General features: G+C 42.8%; 1 long non-coding RNA gene across 1 annotated transcript in view; it reads right to left on the bottom strand.

Annotated features, from left to right (window-relative positions):
• LOC106573112 (protein O-mannosyl-transferase TMTC3) overlaps positions 1 to 23043 on the bottom strand; it is a 68448-nt gene that overhangs the window by 26213 nt on the left and 19192 nt on the right. The window contains exons 3-7 of the long non-coding RNA XR_006759660.1: positions 21073 to 21188; positions 19038 to 19212; positions 16616 to 16837; positions 1317 to 1500; positions 92 to 177 (exon numbers count right to left, since the gene is read on the bottom strand). This is a non-coding gene — a long non-coding RNA (protein O-mannosyl-transferase TMTC3). The remainder of the gene's footprint in view (positions 1 to 91; positions 178 to 1316; positions 1501 to 16615; positions 16838 to 19037; positions 19213 to 21072; positions 21189 to 23043) is intronic.

The following is a 23043-nucleotide window of genomic DNA, read 5'->3' as shown; positions in this document are numbered from 1 at the left end:
TATTTATTTGGGAGGAACAACGGATGAAAATAACAATCGTGGAGAGTTTATTGTAAATTAGGCCAAGAATGAGGAGATCTAGATGGCATACTTTCAGGGCAGAGGTGAAAAGCGTGTATTCAGATTCCCAGTCCCAGTTTCTGTTGAAGGTCTTGACTGCGTGTGTGGTGAGGAGCACTCCGATCATCAAAAGGATATTTTCTTCATGTGTCTGGTCAATAAAAGGGAAAAAGTAAAAAGACTATATATCACCCAAATAATACCCCCCAAATTGATAATGATGTCTAGTTCGTACAATTTGGTTTGAAATTGTGGCTGAAGAGAGACACTGAGGGCTCGTTTCCTGGACACAGAATAAAAGGTCAGTTTTTCGTGTGTTTTGTATCATATTGTACAACAGCTGATGAAACTAACACTGTAAACATGTGACAAAATTTGACAGGGGTCGCGTGAGTTTCAAAAACCTGCCGAGCAGAAATTACAATAAGAAGCATTTTAGAGCTGTGTTTACAAAACGCAGCAAGATATTTCATATGAATTAGATTTTATTCGGTGTGAAAAATGCAAAATTCTGCATTATCGCGGCCACCGTTTGATCAGTGTTATTTCCTGATAGTTGCTGGAATCTACAAAGGACCTTATAATCAGCCTGTTTGCATGGGTGGGAGTTTCGGCTTGCCTGGTGTAATCACCAGGCAGAAAATTGGTTAATACACTGAAAATACCTTCTTTAACTTGTCTCCTTCCCTTCATCTACACTGATTAAAGTGGATTTAACAAATAACATCAATTAGGTATCATAGCTTTCACCTGATTCACCTGGTCAGTCTATGTCATGGAAAGAGCAGGGGTTCTTAATGTTTTGTATACTCAGTGTAGACGAATAACAAAGTAAGGTTCCAAACATTTCTGCCAATTCAGACCACTCCCAGACAGTTGCAGCTAAATTCTTGGTTGAGACTTTCTTTTTTTGCTAAAAAGTTATTTTTGTCCATTTTGATGGACAACTATTACAGTAACTTCATTGTTACCCAGAAATGATTTGATATTGATATAAAAACGTCTGCATTGGGAGTTTAAGCCTAGTCTTGGATAATTGAAAGTGCTTCTTAGTCCAAGACTAGGTTTATTATCAGAGTCCGGTATACCGCCCCTGAGAGTGGTCCATTGTTAAAGTGCATATTTTATGCTTTGGAGACATTTAATACCCCATTACACCCCATCAGAGTTTGTGTTGGAAGGGTACTACTCACTCCAAATGGTCCCCGATCTGTTTGTGTTGTCTTGCCAACTCCTTTGGTCATTGTTGTAAAGACAACACAAACAGATCTGGGACCAAGCTAACTACTGTACTACTCACCCTTTGTGGGAGACAATCCTATAGCCGTGTGCCACGAGAACACAGAATCCCATACTGGGGACCCTCTCTGCCACCACGAAGCCCACGGGGAAGAAGAGGTTGGAGGCTGGGATGAAGGGGAGCACGATCAAAGAGAGAGACTGGAGAAAAAGGGGAAGGAAGAGGGGGGGAGGAGTAGGGAACAAAATACAAATAAGAACATAATGAAAGGCATGATGAACATAAGCCTCCTTGAATACACTTATCCTGTGAATTAATGAAATGCTCATTTTGAATGGCAGAGTGCATTGGCACAGAGGCATGGGTTCACATACACAATGTACAAAACATTAGGAACACCATCCTAATATTGAGTTGCACCCCCCTGTGACCTGAGAACAATTCATCATGGGATGGACTCTACAAGGTGTCAAAAGTGTTCCACAGGGATGCTGGACCATGTTGACTCCAATGCTTCCCACACTTGTGTCAAGATTGCTGGATGTCCTTTGGTTGGTGGACCATTCTTGATACACACGGGAAACTGTTGAGCGTGAAAAACCCAGCAGCGTTGCAGTTCTTGACACACTCAGACCGGTGCGCCTGACACCTACTACCATAGCCCGTTCAAAGGCACTTAAATATTTTGTCTTGCCCATTCACCCTCTGAATGACACATGTTACAATTGTCTCATGTCTTAAAAATAATTATTTAACCTGCTTCCTTCATCTACACTGATTGAAGTGGATTTAACAGGTGGCATAGCATAAGGGATCATAGCTTTCACCTGGATTCACCTGGTCAGTCTATGTTATGGAAAGAGTTTTGAACACTCAGGATAGATTTAGCTGTTTGGACTCTCATATACTCAGTACACACACACAATATCAGTTGAACACTTTACATTTCATGTAAGCATATCGACATCATAGATAAGGCAAGATAGAGTTTTCCCAACTATATGTTATAGTTCGTTATAAGTGACCATTTCAGGTTGATCAGAGGACACCAAGACAAGCATGTTAGAGGAGTTACTTATCAGTTTGCACACCATATCAGTAGAGCACTCTCCCTTGCATTACCAGTAAGCATATCTACATGATAGATTAAAGAGATCCTCCGGGATCTCTTTCGTATACTTTTTAGACAGTCATTCTGAAAGTAGCGCTCCCAAGCCAAAAGTGGTCTCTGAAAATTGAGTACCATGTTACATATGTGCAGATACAGTATGTGCACCACGGCATTGCTCTCTCTCGCTCTGCTGTGTGTGCCTCTTGCTAGATATCACTCAAATGGTGAGGGGCTGAAGCTCATTGGTACAACTCGAATTGATATGGGGCTGGCACACACGGAGGAAAATTAAGGAGAAATGGCGCAGCACGGCTTCCAGAAAAACAGTCGCCTTCAAACTAGGGATTTCGTGGCTAATTGAGGTAAGACTAATTCTGCTTATAGATGATGCATGTATGAACTTCATTGACACATTCAGCCCAAAGCAGAAGGATTAACAAATCATTAGTAGTCACCAAAGTTCCCGGAGTATGTCTTTAAGCAAGGTAAAATTTGCCTGGCATGCATGTCACTCTCACTTCCTTATCTCTTATTTGTTACGAGTACAGAATCATTTTCATTGGAAACCTAGGAGGAGATGTTTTAAAGCTTTTTACTGGTTGTGAACTCGAGGGGCAAACAAGGGCACGGAGAAACACTTGGCAGGGAATGCAATGCATGTTATATTACTTTAATTGCCTCACACCCTCAAGAAAGGAATAGAAAATGTGGTCCTCTGTAACTCAGTTGGTAGAGCATGGTGCTTGCAATGCCAGGATAGGGGGTTCGGTTCCCGGGACCACCCATACGTAAAATGTATGCACGCATGAATGTAAGTTGTTTTGGATAAAAGCGTCTGCAAAATGGCATATATAAGAAATGCAAATCAGACATAACATAATGAGTTGTTAGCTGTAGCATTTACTACAAATGCCTAAGCCTAGAGGTACCGGGGGAATAGGTGTGCAATATGGAATTCAATGACTGACTGTCAAGTTTGAATGTCACTTGCATAAGTACATGCCTTTCTTGCAAGGTCTTAACCCAACAATGCAGTAATCCAATGACTGAATGTCATATTGAGTTCAGCAGTTTAAAAGTGAGATTGTGTGACTGTGAAATTTAGCAGTGAGCTATATTAAATGCTTAGCTAACCACAAAATATCCAGGGGTGTCAAACATAATGTCCGCAGGCAGTTCGCCTGCCTGCTTTCTGATTTAACGTGGCCCCCACTTGAGCTCTCAATAACTAGCTTGACAGAGTAACTAGCTTGACAGACCAAGCAGCGGGGTAAGGAGCTGCAGAGGAGTTAATTCGAGTCATGGACTTGGGAGGAGATTGTGGACAGACAGGGACCCTGGAGACAAGCTGGGCGATATGAGGCAAGGCTACAAAGCAGGCACGAGAGGCAGCCCCCCCAAAAAATGTGTGGGGGGCACACGGGGAGATTGGCGGAGTCAGGCGCTGGACCTGAGCCAACTCCCTGTGCTTACCGGAGGCAGCGTGGTACTGGTCAGGCACCATGTTATGCGGTAAAGCGCACAGGGTCTCCAGTACGCGCTCATAGCCTGGTACGTTACATCCCAGCCCCCTGCAAGTGCCATGCGAGAGTGGGCATCCAGTCAGGGCGGAGTGTGCCAGCCCAGCGCGTATGATCTCCAGCACGCAATTTCGGCCCAGGGTATCCTGCGCCGGCTCTGCGTGCTGTGTCTTCGGGGCGCTGGGAGGGCTCAGTTCGTCCTATGCCTGCGCTCCGCTCATGCCGGGCGAAAGTGGGCATTCAGCCTGGAAGAGTGGTGGCAAGCCTACGCACCAGATCTCCAGTGCTCCCCCACAGCCCGGTCTATCCTGTGCCTCCTCCACGGACCAGCCCTCCAGTACGTCCTGTTCCTGCTCTCCGCACTAGCCTGGGGGTGCGTGTTACTAGTCTGGCGCCTCCAAAGCCAGTCCCACGCATCAGGCCTCCAGTGCGCCTGTCCAGTCCAGTACGTCCTGTTCCTGCTCCTCGCACTAGCCCTGTGGTGTGTGTTACTAGTCTGGCGCCTCCAAAGCCAGCCCCACGCATCAGGCTTCCAGTGCGCATTCCCCGTCCAGAACTTCCGGTGACAGTTCCCCGTCCAGAGCTTCTGGCGACAGTTCCCTGTCCAAAGCTTCCGGCGACAGTTCCCCGTCCAGAGCTTCTGGTGACAGTTCCCCGTCCGGAGCGTTCCGGCGACAGTTTACAGTCCGGAGCCTGCTGAGATGCCCTCCAGTCCGGAACCGACAGAGACGCCCTCCAGTCCGGAACCGACAGAGACGCCCTCCAGTCCGGAGCCCCCAGAGTCGCCCTCCGGTCCGGAGCCCCCAGAGTCGCCCTCCGGTCCGGAGCCCCCAGAGTCGCCCTCCGGTCCGGAGCCCCCAGAGTCGCCCTCCGGTCCGGAGCCCCCAGAGTCGCCCTCCGGTCCGGAGCCCCCAGAGTCGCCCTCCGGTCCGGAGCTCCCAGAGTCGCCCTCCGGTCCGGAGCTCCCAGAGTCGCCCTCCGGTCCGGAGCTCCCAGAGTCGCCCTCCGGTCCGGAGCTCCCAGAGTCGCCCTCCGGTCCGGAGCTTCCAGAGTCGCCCTCCGGTCCGGAGCCCCCAGAGTCGCCCTCCGGTCCGGAGCCCCCAGAGTCGCCCTCCGGTCCGGAGCTTCCAGAGTCGCCCTCCGGTCCGGAGCTTCCCAGAGTCGCCCTCCGGTCCGGAGCTTCCAGAGTCGCCCTCCGGTCCGGAGCTTCCAGAGTCGCCCTCCGGTCCGGGGCCCGCTGAGAGGGTCCCCAGTCTGGGATCGGCGGCGAGGGACCCCGCTCTAGAGGCGCCACCAAAGTGGGGTGAGCCAGTGGTGGAGCAGGGTCTGCGTCCCGCCCCTGAGCCGCCACCGGATAGATGCCCACCCGGACCCTCCCCTATAGGTTTAGGTTTTGCGGCCGGAGTCCACACCTTTGTGGGGGGGGTACTGTCACGCCCTGACCTTAGAGTTCCTTTTTATGTCTCTATTTTAGTTTGGTCAGGGCGTGAGTTGGGGTGGGCATTCTATGTTCCTTATCTATGTTTTGTATTTCTTTGGTTTTTGGCCTGGTATGGTTCTCAATCAGGGACAGCTGTCTATCGTTGTCTCTGATTGGGAGCCATACTTAGGTAGCCCTTTTTCCACCTGTCTTTTGTGGGAAGTTGTCTTTGCGTTGCATGTGTTTGCACGCATAGCTTTTCATTCGTTGTATTGTTTTTTGTTTTGCTGGTTCACGTTTAAAATAAAGTAAGATGAACCCAACTCACGCTGCGCCTTGGTCTACCTTTAACGACGGACGTTACAGCGTCTTTAGTGTGTCTGTCTACCAAAACATTCAACTGCCATACATCACTATCCCATCAAAACCCCTTTGACCTAATGGAGAAAAAACCTAAACACTTTTGTAATTTCAATAAAAACCTTAAACCCACCGGTTTAGCAGTACTTTCAGACAAAAACTTTGAGCATTTCATCCTCAAAAGCGTCATGACGGTCAAAACTACCATATGCATGTTTAACAGTAGAATAGCCAGGCCTTGAGGAGTATCAATTGGCACCAGTCTAATAAATCCATTTAACTAGAAAAGCCTGGCCTCATTGCCAATGTCATTTGGTTGTGTTTATGAAGTTGTTAGGTAACATTACCAAATGTAAGTATTTGGAAGAACATAACATTTTCATTAGTTTGTTACTGTGGGCTATATGTAAAAATGAAAAACCAACTATGAAACAAAAAGCATGTGTATTGAAACACAGTAAAAGCTTATGTTTATAATGACAAAACGAATGAAAATACCCAAACCGCAAGACACGCGGTCAATGAGGAAAATATCAGTAGACTAAATATCAGTATAGCGTGCTTGTGAACGGTGAAAATCAGCACAAAAGCAATAATGGTATTATAATGAATATAAGTGTCTATGACAGCGGTCAAAAATAGTCTTATTGTCAGTTATTAGACACATTATTTGTGGCCTCGCTCCTGCTTACAGTATTGTGTGCATCTTCGCGAAATAGTTGGATCTCATTTAGTTGTTATCCTTTAACTTACTTAAATGCAACACTTCCCACAAACAAGTCACTTGCAGCTGAATTAGGTGTCCGGTTCTGTTCCAAGTGCATCTGCCTACCTTGCAGCTTCTCCCCGAGAGCAGTGCACAATTTGGCACGCAAGGAATCTTTGCTTGGACCACATGTGTCTCTCACGCTGCCTGTGTGCCAGACTCATGATGAAGTCTCTTCTGGTCTCATGGGTGTTGTTCATGCGCTGCTTGAACAACACGTGTGCGATGATAGCAGCAAAGTCAGGCATGTTGTAAAACACAGCAGCAGGCCAGCGGCAAGTTCCTCCTTTCAGCTAGTACAGCTGTGCCATCTGATCCGAAACATTACCCGAAACCTGCTCACCCACTGCCCGATATGGCTCCTTTCCCAGATATGGAAAGCCGTTCAGTATGAATCAGAATAATAATCATCATAGATGTCATGATGTATTTCTTCCCCGCCATCTGAGTCGTTGTTATTCAGATCTTGTAGCAACGCTAACACAGCATGTGCATCCATTCGTCTTGGTCCCATTGTAAATTATGCACGCTCTCACTGTGTATCTTACTCCAAGTAGGCCTAGAGTAGACTAATGAAACTGCTTGGATTTGTTGGACTGGTATAGGGTACAACGTTTTGAGATTATAATTAGAATAGATTAATACATTAGCCCTGAATACAATGGCCGCCCTGTTCTTCATTCACAATTGGTGATTACATAATTATGCATCGTCCATTTCCCCTCATCGTTCATTTCAACTATCGGAGAAAGAGCGGAGCAGGCTGGGGAAGATCATTCAAAAAATGACATGCCCTCCTAAAATTGGTTATAACTCCAGTTCTGTTTGCGATATTAAGATTCTAACAATGACAATGTGTTGTATAGACTTATTTAGGAAAACTGACGGACAAGGGGGACATTACTTTAAAAATGGCAGAGTAATTAAACATTTAAATTCGTTTTGAGACATGATACACTCTGCCTTTCTAGTGTTAGTATACACAATCACAAATAAACCCATTCATATTTCGTTCAGGAAGGTCATATAAAAAAAACATAATACATGGCAATTTATTTAAAGCCAACAGATTGGCATATTGTGAGTTGTATTTATCTGAGCTTAGTAGCTGCGCCATGCCAATGAAATCAACTTGTTCGTTTAGCAGACATCAGTCCTACCACAGTCAACACACATATTTTACAGTAAGAACATAATGAAATATCCCAAATGGCTATTGCTGATAGTCACCAGAAGCCTACTCCCATGAGGAATACATGGAGCCATGGTTATTCAAGGAAAAAGTAATATTTTGAAACAGAGACCATCCACACAATTTGTACAGTTTTTTTGGCCAAAAATAGGTTTATTCAAAATGTTGGAATCTGCTCTTTCTGATAGGGTATAGCAATCAAAACATCTGGAATGCACGCTGCACAGGCCATCAGTCTCGTCATTTTCTATTTGACAATTGATAATATTGTCACCCATCAGACTATGATCAATTTAATCTAGTCTTTAAGCCATATCTACAGTATTATTATTATTATTATTATTATTACTACGTGAAATTAGTTTTAATATAGTTTAGGTGTTGTTTGGATGGGCCAGCTGGGTAGGCAACTGTTGTCTCACAGTCAGAAAATACACTATCACCTTATTTTAGTATTTACAGTCTATGTGCTTCTGGATCAATCGATATGCATTTGGTGTCCTGAGGTTTCTTATTACCTATTTAAACATAATAAATGCATTAATTTAGTATTTATTATTTATTATGGAATATTTATACAATTGAAATATCAACGGTCAGAATGAATGTCATGGCAATTCTAGTAGTTATTGAATTCCAGCGCTCTGAGTGTTAAGGGAGAAAAGTGTAAACCCTCTCATCAGCTATCAAACTAAATCACTCACTCTACGCTATAGGTGGTCCTTGTCGTGAATTATCCAGAGTTATCCCCCCTCCCTATGTATTAACACCATAATATGATATTTACAATGAACAGCATGATTGCGTTTGGCAGTCGCTTCAGAGGGCCCGGTGACGGGCGAATAGTGCTTTTTGATGTCGATTTTAGTTTGATTATTGAAAAAATAATCACGGAATTCGACTTTTAAACATTAAATGCAATATGAAATAATGATATACCAATGATTTTAGAGCTTTGCAATGAAAATTCCACAGCCAAAAATGGTAAACATTCAATTGCCAAAAATATTCCACTGTCTCTTTCATGTCACATTGGGTAGGTAGCCTAGACATCAATAGAAAAATAGGAAATTACTATGAAATAACAAAATATTTCAGATGTGTATATTGCCTAGTTTTTTGTTGTTGATTCGTTTATCATCATCTCTGCTCAGGCAGTAGCAGCCAGCCAGCCAGCCATAACTTTAACTCTGTAACTCTCCCCATAATGTACATTTACGTAATTTAGCAGACGCTCTTATCCAGAGTGACTTACTGTGTTTGTTCATCCTATTTAGCTAGGCTAGCCTGCCTAAAGATGCTGAAAGCTGTCTGACGAAATAATTGACTAGTTCTTCAACGTAGATAAGGCATATTTTCACAAACTGTCTCTATCCCTCTCATCATTGTGTTGTGTACATTCCTCTCTCATGCAGTCTATGTGGTCTGTGTGTATCTAACCTAACATTGCAGGCGTAAAAGTGTATCCGACCCGGAAAAACACTCTTTTCACTGTCCGAGCCGGAAAGAACAGGCGCAATGGATTATGGTCATTGTAGTTAATTAAAACAGACAGTTGTCACATCCCAAAATATACAGGCCCCGGTGCACACCTGAGCAAGAGAACAAGTACATTAGAGTGTCTAGTTTGAGAAACAGGCACTTCACAAGTCCTCAACTGGCAGCTTCATTAAATAGCACCCTTCAAAACACCAGTCTCAGCGTCAACAGTGAAGAGGCGACTCTGGGATGTTTGCCTTCTAGGCAGAGTTCCTCTGTCCAGGAGGACTTGTGAGGCGTCTGTTTCTCAAACTAGACACTCTAATGTACTTGTCCTCTTGCTCAGTTGTGCACCAGGGCCTCCCACTGCTCTTTCTATTCTGGTTAGAGCCAGTTTTCGCGGTTCTGCGAAGGGAGTAGTACACAGCGTTGTACGAGATCTTCAGCTTCTTGCCAATTTCTCGCATGGAATAGCCCTCATTTCTCAGAACAACAATAGAATGATGAGTTTCAGAAGAAAGTTATTTGTTTCTAGCCATTTTGATCCTGTAATGAAACCCACAAATGCTGATGCTCCAGATACTCAACTAGTCTAAAGAAGGACAGTTTTATTGCTTCTTTAATCAGAACAACAGTTTTCAGCTGTGCTAACATAATTGCAAAGGGTTTTCTAATGATCAATTAGCCTTTTAAAATGATAAACTTGGATTAGCTAACACAACGTGCCATTGGAACACAGAAGTGATGGTTGCTGATAATGGGTCTCTGTATGCCTATGTCGATATTCCATAAAACAAATCTGCCGTTTCCAGCTACAATGGTCATTTATAACATTAACAATGTCTACACTGTATTTATGATCAATTTGTGTTATTTTAAATGGACAAAAAAAAGTGCTTTTCTTTCAAAAAACAAGGACATTTCTAAGTGACCCCAAACTTTTGAACAGTAGTGTACGTACAGTGGGGGGAAAAAGTATTTGATCCCCTGCTGATTTTGTACGTTTGCCCACTGATAAAGAAAGGCTCAGTCTATAATTGTAATGGTAGGTTTATTTGAACAGTGAGAGACAGAATAACAACAAAAATATCCAGAAAAACGCATGTCAAAAATGTTAAAAATTGATTTGCATTTTAATGAGGGAAATAAGTATTTGACCCCTCTGCAAAACATGACTTAGTGGTAAAACCAATTGGTAACAAAATTATAGACTGATCATTTCTTTGTAAGTGGGCAAACGTACAAAATCAGCAGGGGATCAAATACTTTTTTCCCCTCACTGTATCTACACACACACACACAAATATATATATATATATATATATATATATATATATATATATATATATACACACACATTTTTTTATTTAACCTTCATTTTACTAGGCGAGTCAGTTAAGAACACATTCTTATTTACAATGACGACCTACACCGGCCAAAACTGGACGATGCTGGGCCAATAGTGCGCCGCCCTATAGTCCCAATCATGAACTGTAACTCAGTAAAATCTTTGAAATTGTTGCATGTTGAGTTTATATATTTGTACAGTGTATATGATTTGTCTAGCCAAAACACTAGACCTGATGCATGTTAAATAAAGAATACAATTCACCAATTTACACACAATTAAAAACATTCAATATAATTTTGGTAAACAACTCCAGCATATATTTGGCCTTGTGTTTTAGGTTATTTTCCTTTTGAAAGGTGAATTTGTATCCCAGTATATGTTGGAAAGCAGACTGAACAAGATTTTCCTCTAGGATTTTGCCTGTGCTTAGCTCTATTCGGTTTATTTTTATATAAAAAAGTGAGTCCTTGCTGATGACAAGCATACCCATAACATGATGCAGCCACAACCATGCTTGAAAATATGAAGAGTGGTACTCCGTGATGTGTTGTGTTGGATTTTTCCCAAACATAACGCTTTGTGTTAAGGACATTTCTTTTTTCAGTTTTACTTTAGTGCCTTATTGCAAACAGGATGCATGCTTTGGAATATTTTTTATTTTGTACAGGCTTCCTTCTTTTCACTCTGTCAATTAGGTTAGTATTGTGGAGAAACTACAATGTTGTTAATCCATCCTCTGTTTCTCCTATCAAAGCCATTCAACTCTGTAACTGTTTTAAAGTCACCATTGGCCTCATGGTGAAATCCCGGAGCGGTTTCCTTCCTCTCCGGCAATGGAGTTAGGAAGGATGCCTGTATCTTTGTAGTGACTTGGTGTACTGATACACCATCCAAAGTGTAATTAATAACTTCACCATACTCAAAGGGATATTCAACGTATGTGTTTTACCCATGCACCAATAGGGGCCCTTCTTTGAAAGGCATTGGAAAACCTCCCTGATCTTTGTGGTAGACTCTGTGTTTGAAATTCACTACTCGACTGAGAAACCTTACAGATCATTTTTATGGACATTTCTAGTCCTGAACTTATTTAGGCCTACCATAAGAAAGGGGTTGAATACTTATTGACTAAAGACATTTCAGCTTTTAATTTTTAATTAATTTGTAAACTTTTCAAAAAACATAATTCCACTTGAGAAGATTGCCATCCTCCTGCATCTCACAACTACCTTCTGGACCCATGGGTTAAGGCAAACTCTTTCATATCCAGGATGAAGTGTCATGCACTCCACCCCTCCTGCCACTTGACAGCCACTTTCCATAACCTGTAATACATTATATATATGGAAGGGACTTCATCACCCACTGGAGGCTTGAAGACAGAACCTTACCCAGAGAGCTGTGCATGTCAGCGTGGTTAGACAGCCAAATCCTTAGATTTGACCAAACAGACAGCCATTCTAGTTCTGGTTAGACAGCTAAAGTTGTACTGTTAATTGTATTTGCTAGGTAAGAGTAGGCATACTGTCTTTATAAGCACATCAATATATTTACAGCATTAAATGTTTTGTCTTTGTAGCACCAATAGACTCATCAATCTTTTTGTTGATAAATGTATGCATCTACACTCAAGCTGGGTGACGTTTGTGCAATGTCCACATGTAGCCTACACCTGTTGTAGGGATATTAGTACACTGAACAAAAAAAATAAAACGCAATATGCAACAATTTCAAAGATTTTACTGAGTAACAGTTCATATAAGAAAATCAGTCAATTGAAATAAATTCATTAGGCCCTAATCTATTGATTTCACATGACTGGGCATGGGTGAAGCCACGGGTGGGCCTTGGAGGGCATAGACCACCCACTTGGCAGCCAGACCCATCCACTGTGTAGCCAGGCCCAGTCAAATCAGAATGAGTTTTTCATAAAACAAACTGTAGTAAAGCCCACAAAAGGGCTTTACTACAGAGAGAAATACCCCCCCAAGACAATCCTGCAGGTGAAGCCGCCAGATGTGGATGTCAAGGGCTGGCGTGGTTATACATGGTTGTTTGACAAAACTGCACATGTTAGAGTGGCCTTTTATTGTCCCCAGCACAAGGTGCACCTGTGTAATAACCATGCTGTCTAATCAGCTTCTTGATATGCCACAGCTGTCAGGTGGATGGATTATCTTGGCAAAGGAGAAATGCTCACTAACAGGGATGTAAACAAATATGTGAACTACATTTTAGAGAAATAAGCTTTTTGTGCATATGAAACATTTCTGATATGTTTTATTTCAACTCGTGAAACAAGGGACCAACACTTTACATGTTACGTTCATATTTTTGTACAATATACAGTGGCTTGCGAAAGTACTCACCCCCTTCTGAATTTTTGCTATTTTATTGCCTTACAACCTGGAATTAAAATAGATTTTTGGGGGGGTTGTATCATTTGATTTACACAACATGCCTACCACTTTGAAGATGCAAAATATTTTTTATTGTGAAGCAAACAAGAAATAAGACACAAAAAAAAACTTCAGCGTGCATAACTATTCACCTCCCCAAAGTCAATACTTTGTAGAGCCACCTTCTGCAGCAATTACAGCTACAAGTCTCTTGAGGTATGTCTCTATAAGCTTGGCACATCTAGCCATTGGGAATTTTTGCCCATTCTTCAAGACAAAATTGCACAAGCTCCTTCAAGTTGGATGGCTTCCGCTGGTGTACAGCAATCTTTAAGTCATACCACAGATTCTTTATTGGATTGAGTTCTGGGCTTTGACTAGGCCATTCCAAGACATGTAAATGGTTCCCCTTAAACCACTCGAGTATTGCTTTAGCAGTATACTTAGGGTCATTGTCCTGCTGGAAGGTGAACCTCCGTCCCAGTCTCAAATCTCTGGAAGACTGAAACAGGTTTCCCTCATGAATTTCCCTGTATTTAGCACCATCCATCATTCCTTCAATTCTTACTAGTTTCCCAGTCCCTGCCGATGAAAAACTTCCCCACAGCATGATGCTGCCACCATCATGCTTCACTGTGGGGATGGTTGTCTCGGGGTGATGAGAAGTGTTGGGTTTGCGCCAGACATAGCGTTTTCCTTGAAGACCAAAAAGCTACATTTTTGTCACAAATTTCTAGGAGTGGTGGTAGGAGTCAGGCGCAGAGAGCAAAGCTAAGGAAAAAATGAATTTATTTTTCCCGGTACAGAAAACGGTCAACGCCAACACAACAGGCGCGTGAACAAAATGACCAACCCAGAAACAACGGGCACACAGTCCGGAAAGATAAATTACGGCGAATAGCCAGCACATCCAAAACAAGCACACTGACAGAAAATAATCCCGCACAAACCTGGGCGGGCTAAGCAGGTTTAAATAAACACAAATCAAGACACTCAATAAGGAACAGGTGCAACCAATTAGACATTACAAACAGAAAAGGAAAAAGGGATTAGCGGCGGCTAGTAGGCCGGCGACAACGACCGCCGAGCACCGCCCGAGCAGGCAGGGGAGCCACCTTCGGTGGGATTCGTGACAATTTTAGTCTCATCTGACCAGAGTACCTTCTTCCATATGTTTGGGGAGTCTCCCACATGCCTTTTGGCGAACACCAAACGTGTTTGCTTATTCTTTTCTTTAAGCAATGGCTTTTTTTCTGGCCACTCTTCCGTAAAGCCCAGCTCTGTGGAGTGGACGGCTTAAAGTGGCCCTATGGACAGATTCTCTGATCTCTGCTGTGGAGCTTTGCAGTTCCTTCAGGGTTGTCTTTGGTCTCTTTGATGCCTCTCTGATTAATACCCTCCTTGCCTAGTCCATGAGTTTTGGTGGGCAGCCCTCTCTTGGCAGGTTTGTTATGGTGCCATATTCTTTCCATTTTTTAATAATGGATTTAATGGTGCTCCGTGGGATGTTCAACGTTTCTGATATTTTTTTATAACCCAAGCCTGATATGTACTTCTCCGCAACTTTGTCCCTGACCTGTTTGGAGAGCTCCTTTGTCTTCATGGTGCCACTTGCTTGGTGGTGCGCCTTGCTTAGTGGTGTTGCAGACTCTGGGGCCTTTCAGAACTGGTGTATATATACTGAGATCATGTGACAGATCATTTGACAGATTGCAGACAGGTGGACTTTATTTAACAAATTGTGACTTCTGAAGGCAATTGGTTGCACCAGATCAGATCCTTTTCTGTTAGTTCTTTTTTTTTTTTTTTTAACAAGTAATTTTTTTCATTTCACTTCACCAATTTTTACTATTTTGTGTATGTCCATTACATGAAATCCAAATAAAAATCCATTTAAACTACAGGTTGTAATGCAACAAAATAGGGAAAATTCCAAGGTGGATAAAGTTCTGGGATTTGTCCCCTGGGAAAGATCGAACAGCGGACATATGGAGAGAGGAGGCGAAACAGAATATTGTGTTGTAGGACAGCTGAGCTGACTCAAGAGCGGGCATTCAACTCGCAGTTGATACCGTTTCCACAGTAACATGACATGACGTGATGAAACGTTGAAACTAAGTTGCAAGCTACTTTCGTAGCAAGGTGTTGTTGAACAAGTTTCTTATGAAACACATTCCAGACACTGGAATCTTGCTATCTTGACATAACTGATATGACAGAGAAATATCAGCTAGATAGGATAGCCAACTGCAGCTATCATCAAGTTATGCTAGCTTGCTGTTGTCAGCTTGGCTAAGTACAAGGTCAGTGCAGGAATCATCAAGAAAATGATGAGCACGCTTCAATGGAGCGTTTTGACTGATGTCACGTCTATGCTAATATGGCAAAACATTTCCTACCTAGCAAACCAACAACTGTAACAATGTATTTGAGAGAAAGGAGCTCATTGTGCAAATGTATTTATGTTTTTAAATAAAAATTGGAGACGAAATGTAGTTTATATGTGGTCAACAATCTAAGTTAACCCTGTCTGTTTGCCAGATAGTTGCGCACACGTCAATTTTGTTGCTAAACAGTCAACCAATCTAAAGAACTGAATTAGCTGACCATCCTGAGATGGCAAGTCAATCAGGAGGGGAGAAAGTCATCAACTTCAAAACTTTGTTCTCTCCATAGCAAAACTAGCTTAGCTTACCTCACTGTACTCATTTCTGGCCTTGTTTGTCGTGATTGAATGGCAAAGACAAACCCAAGAAACACCAACATCAAACCACACCCCCAAGACAATTGTAGTTTGCCTTCAGTCATAGCCGCTAGCATTTCTTAATGATCATTGATGAAAAATAAGGCCAAATCAGGAAGTGCAGTCGACCCCTTTAACATTATAAATGATCATTTGTGGTGGTCTTTGTCTCATAGGGAGGGTAAAAGCAACATTGTGAGGAAGTTCACTGACCCATATTGAGTCACAGAGAGAAAACAGTGAGGAGAAAGAAGTCATGGGTCTGTTACTCTGTTACACAATATACACTCCTCCCATCCATTTCTCTTCCTCTATCTATGGGCAGGCAGAGGATACAGTAGTAGATTCAGGGCAGGCATCCACACTGCTGAACTTTCCAATGCACAAAATCTGCCAAACAGGGTCATTCAGAAGAGAACATTAGTTGTGCTGAGCCAGGCTGAGGATACGGAGAAAAGCTATCTGTTTGGGACAAAAGATTAAAACAACATCCCAGGTTTCTAGTTGTATGTTGGACAGAATTTGAATCGTCTTGAAACAGGGCCATATCTTGACTTTATAAACACAGCAGGGTTGTGTGTTAAGCAGAGGCGAGTGAAACCCAACAGCAAGAGGTCATCATTCAACTTACAAGCAGAGTTAGTCAAACGTTTGGCTTCAATATGGGAATTCCACACTGATGGTTTGATGTCTTTGGCGTGCCTATAGTTATGAGGTTTACAAACAATTAAGGTCACAACTGGCAAACTTCAGGTCAGACACAACAAACCATACTAGTGCAGACAAAACAAACAACACACACAGAAATTCCACAACTTTCCGCACCACATAAGAATATCCATGAAATGTGGATAAGTAATATAAAAATACATGTAATCTGATCTGGCAAAACCACAACAACTAATCAAAAAGGCAGCCAGATCCACTAAAGCACTGACACGTTTTTACAAACCACAAACTCCCACTACACTCACCATGAGGACGGTCTTGGCGGAGGAGTTTGAGTGGCGCAGGCTGTGATAGGCCAGCAGGCCAGGTTCCTCAGGTCAGAGGGCTCTCCACCAGAGGAATGGTCCCCATTGTCCAGTCACAGCACAGCTCTGATGGGTTGAGAAGGAGCCAGGTGTTCACTGGCAACAGGTAGTTGAAAGTCAGTTGCCTGGCCAAAGTGGGGTTGAGAGAGAGAGAGAGAGAGAGAGAGAGAGAGAGAGAGAGAGAGAGAGAGAGAGAGAGTATTTGACAAGTTTGGTTAATAAAACTTGGATAGTAAATGGAAGAGAGCAAAAGAGGGGAAGAGAGAAAGACAAATGGCAGGTGAATAGAAATGAGAGTTCCTGCCTGGAAAGGGAGTAGAGTGAAACAGGCACAAAGAGGGTGAGTGGAGGCATACGCTTGACTAGACCAGGAGGGTGTGGACAAGAGGAGTAACTGAGAAGATATCCTTTTTTTATCCTGAGAACCAATTTGTGCCAATTTAGCACTCAAGAAACATCCTTGCACAAATACTGTATGCTACTGTCATCTTTGTGGAGCCTCCACTACCTCCTGTTTATCCTTTTCCCTTATAACTTTGTGAATGGACTGGCATTCATGACTCACATTCTTCGGAAGCCATGAGCGTTATAGGGTGTGTCACAAATGGCTCCCTATTCCCAATGTAGTGCACTACTTTTCACCAGGGCCCATAGGGTGCCATTTGTGCCATTTGTGATGGGGCCTTAGTGTCCATGGCTCTGAGGAGCACCATTCAGACGTAATCTGTAAGGGTTAAACCAATTACTGCTAGCTCCCACACATAAATATAGTGATTATCCAAATATGCACCATTGTTATGTCTGGGAACTGGTTATTTTTCTGATAACACTAATTATGCGATACAATCTGGAGACTGCCAGTGGATTAATTGATGAAGAATTTTAATATAAACTAATCTTTAGGAATGTTATCTGCATGATGCCATCAGGTTGTTTATGTCTGTGATTGGAGATTAATAAAAAATGTAATGTTAAAATCTTCCCGAGCTCTTCTGACTCCCTGACCTTGTTTAGGTTAACACCTGGAACCCAAAACAATATTTCACATTCTATTGGGGAATTATAGAATATGATCATGGACTTAATTTCTAGTCCTGGATTTCCAAAATATGTCTGCAACATATCCATCAATGCGGGTTCTATTTCCCAATACTTTTAACAACCGCTGCGCCTCCCTACAAATACCCCAGTCACAGGGCCACAGTGACTGCCTCTCAAGAACCTCTCAAGCTGTGAAATACAAGACATATTTCACTGCATAGATGACCAATTAGATAGGATAGGTCCCCAACCCCATACCTGGTTTAATGTACACTGGACGGCTGTAACCTTTACATTATGCAAGACATGTTTCATGTACAGTCGACCACTGACATAGGGTAAGGTCCAATCCCCACGCATATTAACATTAAATACTGCAAGGATACAATTTATGTCTCTGCATTTGAAGTTTGAAGATAATTGACATCAGGTTATTGTTAGCTTAGTGCAATTGCTTGGAGTTTCCAGGTACAGTAGCTAGCTCCTCTCAAATACAGGGAAATAGACCTAACTACTCAAAAGCTGGGTGGTTAGCACTTCGTACTCAGTATCCTTTTAAAATACACTGGACAGTTGTAAATCGCTTGTAACCAATACATGGGAAAAGTGAAAACCAGGCCAGGCCTGTTCTATGGTAATGGTGTTCTGGAATGGGGTCCTGGTAACTTTTCCAGATGTGGAGAACAATGTTTTAGCTAATGTCGTCACATTGGCGCCATGACATAGGAATGTTTTCCACCACCACAAAGCAGAGCTCAAACCTGTTAGGTCTGGTGTAATTAATATAATCACCAAAAAGATGCGGGTGAAATTATGTTCACACTGCAATGCAATTTATTTTGTTTTTAAAACAAATTGCGCAATCAAATGATGGATAATAGATCTGATATAAATGAGTTTATGTCCTCTAGCCATGTGTGAATTATGCCTTTGTTCGTGTTCCATTTCCACTTGATTTGTGGCTGTTGGTTTCACCACTTTGAAGCTGTGATCCGAAGAGCCTGTATGTCTGCTTCATGCTATCACGGGAACTGCAACAACAGCCCTTCAAACCCCAAAGAAAACATTTCGCTGCCTTGAAAATGCAGGTCCAATATGTATTTGGTTTCTCAATCGGTCTTGTAAACGAGATCTGTTTCTCACTGTATCTAGGCCTACACTTTTAAGGTCGAACAATGTTCATTGATTGGGTAACAGACAATGTACTGTTCCAAGTGGCAGGGCTATCATGAGCAGAACAGACAATCTAGATTTCCCGGGTCATGGCTTCAATAGAAAAAATATTTTATGTTGCCACGGAAACACATCCACGGCTCCACCTACCTGGTAAAGACGGGAAGCTGTGATTGGATGACCTGTACCCTGATGATGACCAGCAGCAAGGTGCTGATGATGAGGATTACGAGCTTGAGGAGTGTCTGCAGGACGACGTAGGGGAAACCATCTTTACCCCTCAGCACCTGGAGGAGGGTGTCCAGCAGCATGGGTAGTGTGAACTGAGAAAGAGGAGAGGGAGGGGGGAGAGAGGAGAGAAAGAGAGAGAGAAATAATTAACTGACTGATCTGTAAAATGGGAATCATGATGGGGTGAGGCCAGTTTTGTGTACTTTAGCTTTCATTCCAGTCTAGTTGACCTCCAGTTGAGAAACACTGATCATTTACAGTGCATTCAGAAAGTATTCAGACCCCTTGACTTTTTCCACATTTTGATACGTTACAGCCTTATTCTCAAATGGATTAGATAGTTTTTGTTCCTATCAATCTACACACAACACCCCATTACGACAAAGCAAAAACAGGATTTTAGAAATACTGAAATATCACATTTACATAAGTAATCATACCCTTTACTCAGTACTTTGTTGAAGCACCTTTGACAGCAATTACAGCCTCTAATCTTCTTGGGTATGGCGCTACAAGCTTGGCACACCTGTATTTGGGGAGTTTCTCACATTATTCTCTGCAGATCCTCTCAAGCTCTGTCAGGTTGGATGAGGGAGCGTCGCAGCACAGGTATTTTAAGGTCTCTCCAGAGTTGTTAGATCGGGTTCTAGTCCGGGCTCTGGCTGGACCACTCAAGGACATTCAGAGACTTGTCCCAAAGCCACTCCTGCGTTGTCTTGGCTGTGTGCTTAGGGTCATTGTCCTGTTGGAAGGTGAACCTTCGCCCAAGTCTGGGGTCCTGAGCTCTCTGGAGCAGGTTTTCATCAAGGATCTCTCTCTGTACTTTGCTCCGTTCAGCTTTCAGCATGACGCTGCCACCACCATGCTTCACTGTAGGGATGGTGCCAGGTTTTCGCCACACGTGACGCTTGGCATTCAGGCCAAATATTTCAATCCTGGTTTCATCAGACCAGAGAATATTGTTTCTCATGATCAGAGTCCTTCAGGTGCCTTTTTGGTCACCTCCCTGACCAAGGCCCTTCTCCCCAGATTGCTCAGTTTGGCCGGGCAGCCAGCTCTAGGAAGAGTCTTGGTGGTTCCAAACTCCTTCTATTTAAGAATGATGGAGGCCACTGTGTTCTTGGGGACCTTCAATGCTGCAGACATTTTTTGGGACCCTTTCCCAGATCTGTGCCTCGACACAACTCTGTGTCGGAGGTCTACGGACAATTCTTTCGAACTCATGGCTTGGTTTTTGCTCTGACATGCACTGTTGGATCTTATATAGACAGGTGTGTGCCTTTCCAAATCATGTCCAATCAATTGAATTTACAACAGGTGGACTCCAATCAAGTTGTAGAAACATCTCAAGGATGATCAATGAAAACAGGACGCACCTGAGCTCAATTTTGAGTCTCATAGCAAAGGGTCAGAATAATTATGTAAAGAAGTTATCCGTTTAGTTTTTTTATACATTTGTAAAAAATAAAAATAAAACTGTTTTGCTGTGTCAATCAATTGTGTGTAGATTGATGAAGAAAAACATTAATTTAATTAATTTCAGAATAAGGCTGTAACGTAACAAAATGTGGAAAAGGTCATGGGTCTGAATACTTTCCGAATGCACTGTATACCCAGATGAATCAAGAATCTTTAATATTTAGGACACTTTATCAAAATGAAGGCCTCTGGCTTTGGCTCTCTGACGATTTTGTGTCATGTAACTAATTTGTCTATTTTTAAACTAGGGGAAAGATAGCCGACAAAACAGCTGCTCACCATCATTCCATCTCAAGTACCCCTTTTGTGGTAAAAATGGGAGCTAGCCAGTTCAACAACAAAAAATGGTCTCATAACTCAAATCTATTACTGGGGTTTTGTCAGGGAGGGCGTGACCGTGCAGTGTGTTGGTTGGAGCAACAGCATGTTGCAGTGTGGAGTGAGGTTACCGGCGCTGGCCTGCGGTGTCTTACCCCTTGTGAAACAAACACCTCATGGACACAGCAGATGCCAATGACTGTGATCCCCTGCTCTTTGCATAATGTGGCTGCAGCCACCAAAACCACGGTCACAGCAATGGGCGTCCACACTAGAGAGAAAGTCAAAAAAGGAGAAACAAAGAATGGGATGTTGCCAGAGGTCATAGTCATACGCACAATCATATCCTAATAAAACTTAGGTGCTGTGTTAATGAGTACCCACGAACAGGACAGAAAGACCCGGTATACAGTCTGCAGGACATTCTGTCCTTTTCATGTGGCCAGAACCTCCACTCAAGAACAAAACTAAAGAGCCTTGGAAACCATTCTAAATCGGTCAGTTGGATTTATAGTGGACTTTATAGTGAAATTAGCCACAGTGTGTTCATCTAAAGGCCCCTGGAATTAATCCCCATCAAAACCCATCAAAATATTAAGTATTAAATGGTTGAGATGATACTCTAGGTCAGGGGGAGACAACCCTGTTCCTGGAAAGTAGCAGGTACTGCAGGATTTTGTTCCAACTAGGCACCACACCTGACAAACTGAGCTCATTGATCAGTTCAGTGTGCCTAAATTCAACACACCTGGTCTTCCTGCTCTGTTAAATCAAAAACATGGAGTGCCGCAGGAGCAGGTTTGCCTACCTTTGCTCTAGGTCGAGGCCCTCAGGAGCCGCACGAAGGGAAGGTTGTTTCACACATTCATCTGGTAACCATACATACCAGTTACAAGATTCAGAGTGGAAAAGGCACTTCGAAGTGAATGTACTAAATGAAACATATACAGTTGAAGTCGGAAGTTTACATAAACTGAGTTTAAATGTATTTGACTGAGGTGTTTCACAATTCCTGACATTTAATCCTACAAAAAATTCCCTGTCTTTGGTCAGTTAGGATCAACACTTTATTTTAAGAATGTGAAATGTCAGAATAATAGTAGAGAATGCCATTATTTCAGCTTTTATTTATTTCGTCACATTCCCAGTGGTTCAGAAGTTTACATACACTCAATTAGTATTTGGTAGCATTGCCTTTAAATTGTTTAACTTGGGTCTAACGTTTCGGGTAGCCTTCCACAAGCTTCCCACAATAAATTGGGTGAATTTTGGCCCATTCCTCCTGACAGAGCTGGTGTAACGGAGTCAGGTTTGTAGGCCTCCTTGTTCGCACACGCTTCTCAGTTCTGCCCCCAAAAATTCTATGGGATTGAGGTCAGGGCTTTGTGACGGCCACTCCAATACCTTGACTTTGTTGTCCTTAAGCCATTTTGCCACAGCTTTGGAAGTATGCTTGGGGTCATTGTCCATTTGGAAGACCCATTTGCGACCAAGCTTTAACTTCCTGACTGATGTCTTGAGATGTTGCTTCAATCTATCCACATAATTTTACTTCCTCATGATGCCATCTATTTTGTGAAGTGCACCAGTCCCTCCTGCAGCAAAGCACCCCCACAACATGATGCTGCCACTCCCGTGCTTCACGGTTGGGATGGTGTTCTTCGGCTTGCAAGCCTCCCCCTTTTTCCTCCAAACATAACGATGGTCATTAAGGCCAAACAGTTATATTTTTGTTTCATCAGACCAGAGAACATTTCTCCAAAAAGTATGATCTTTGTCCCCATGTGCAGTTGCAAACCACCGTCTGGCATTTTTATGGCGGTTTTGGAGCAGTGGCTTCTTTCTTGCTGAGCGGCCTTTCAGGTTATGTCGATATAGGACTCGTTTTACTGTGGATATAGATACTTTTGAACCTGTATCATTTCTGGAATTTTCCAAGCTGTTTAAAGGCACAGTCAACTTAGTGTAAACTTCTGACCCACTGGAATTGTGATACAGTGAATTATAAGTGAAATAATCTGTCTGTAAACAATTGTTGGAAAAATTACTTGTCATGCACAAAGTAGATGTCCTAACCGACTTGCCAAAACTATAGTTTGTTAACAATAAATTTGTGGAGTGGTTGA

Source organism: Salmo salar, chromosome ssa16 (assembly GCF_905237065.1).
Source record: "Salmo salar chromosome ssa16, Ssal_v3.1, whole genome shotgun sequence".
Classification (NCBI taxonomy): Eukaryota; Metazoa; Chordata; class Actinopteri; order Salmoniformes; family Salmonidae; genus Salmo; species Salmo salar.
Note: the sequence above shows the minus strand (reverse complement) of the source record. Positions and strands in the feature narration are given on the sequence as shown.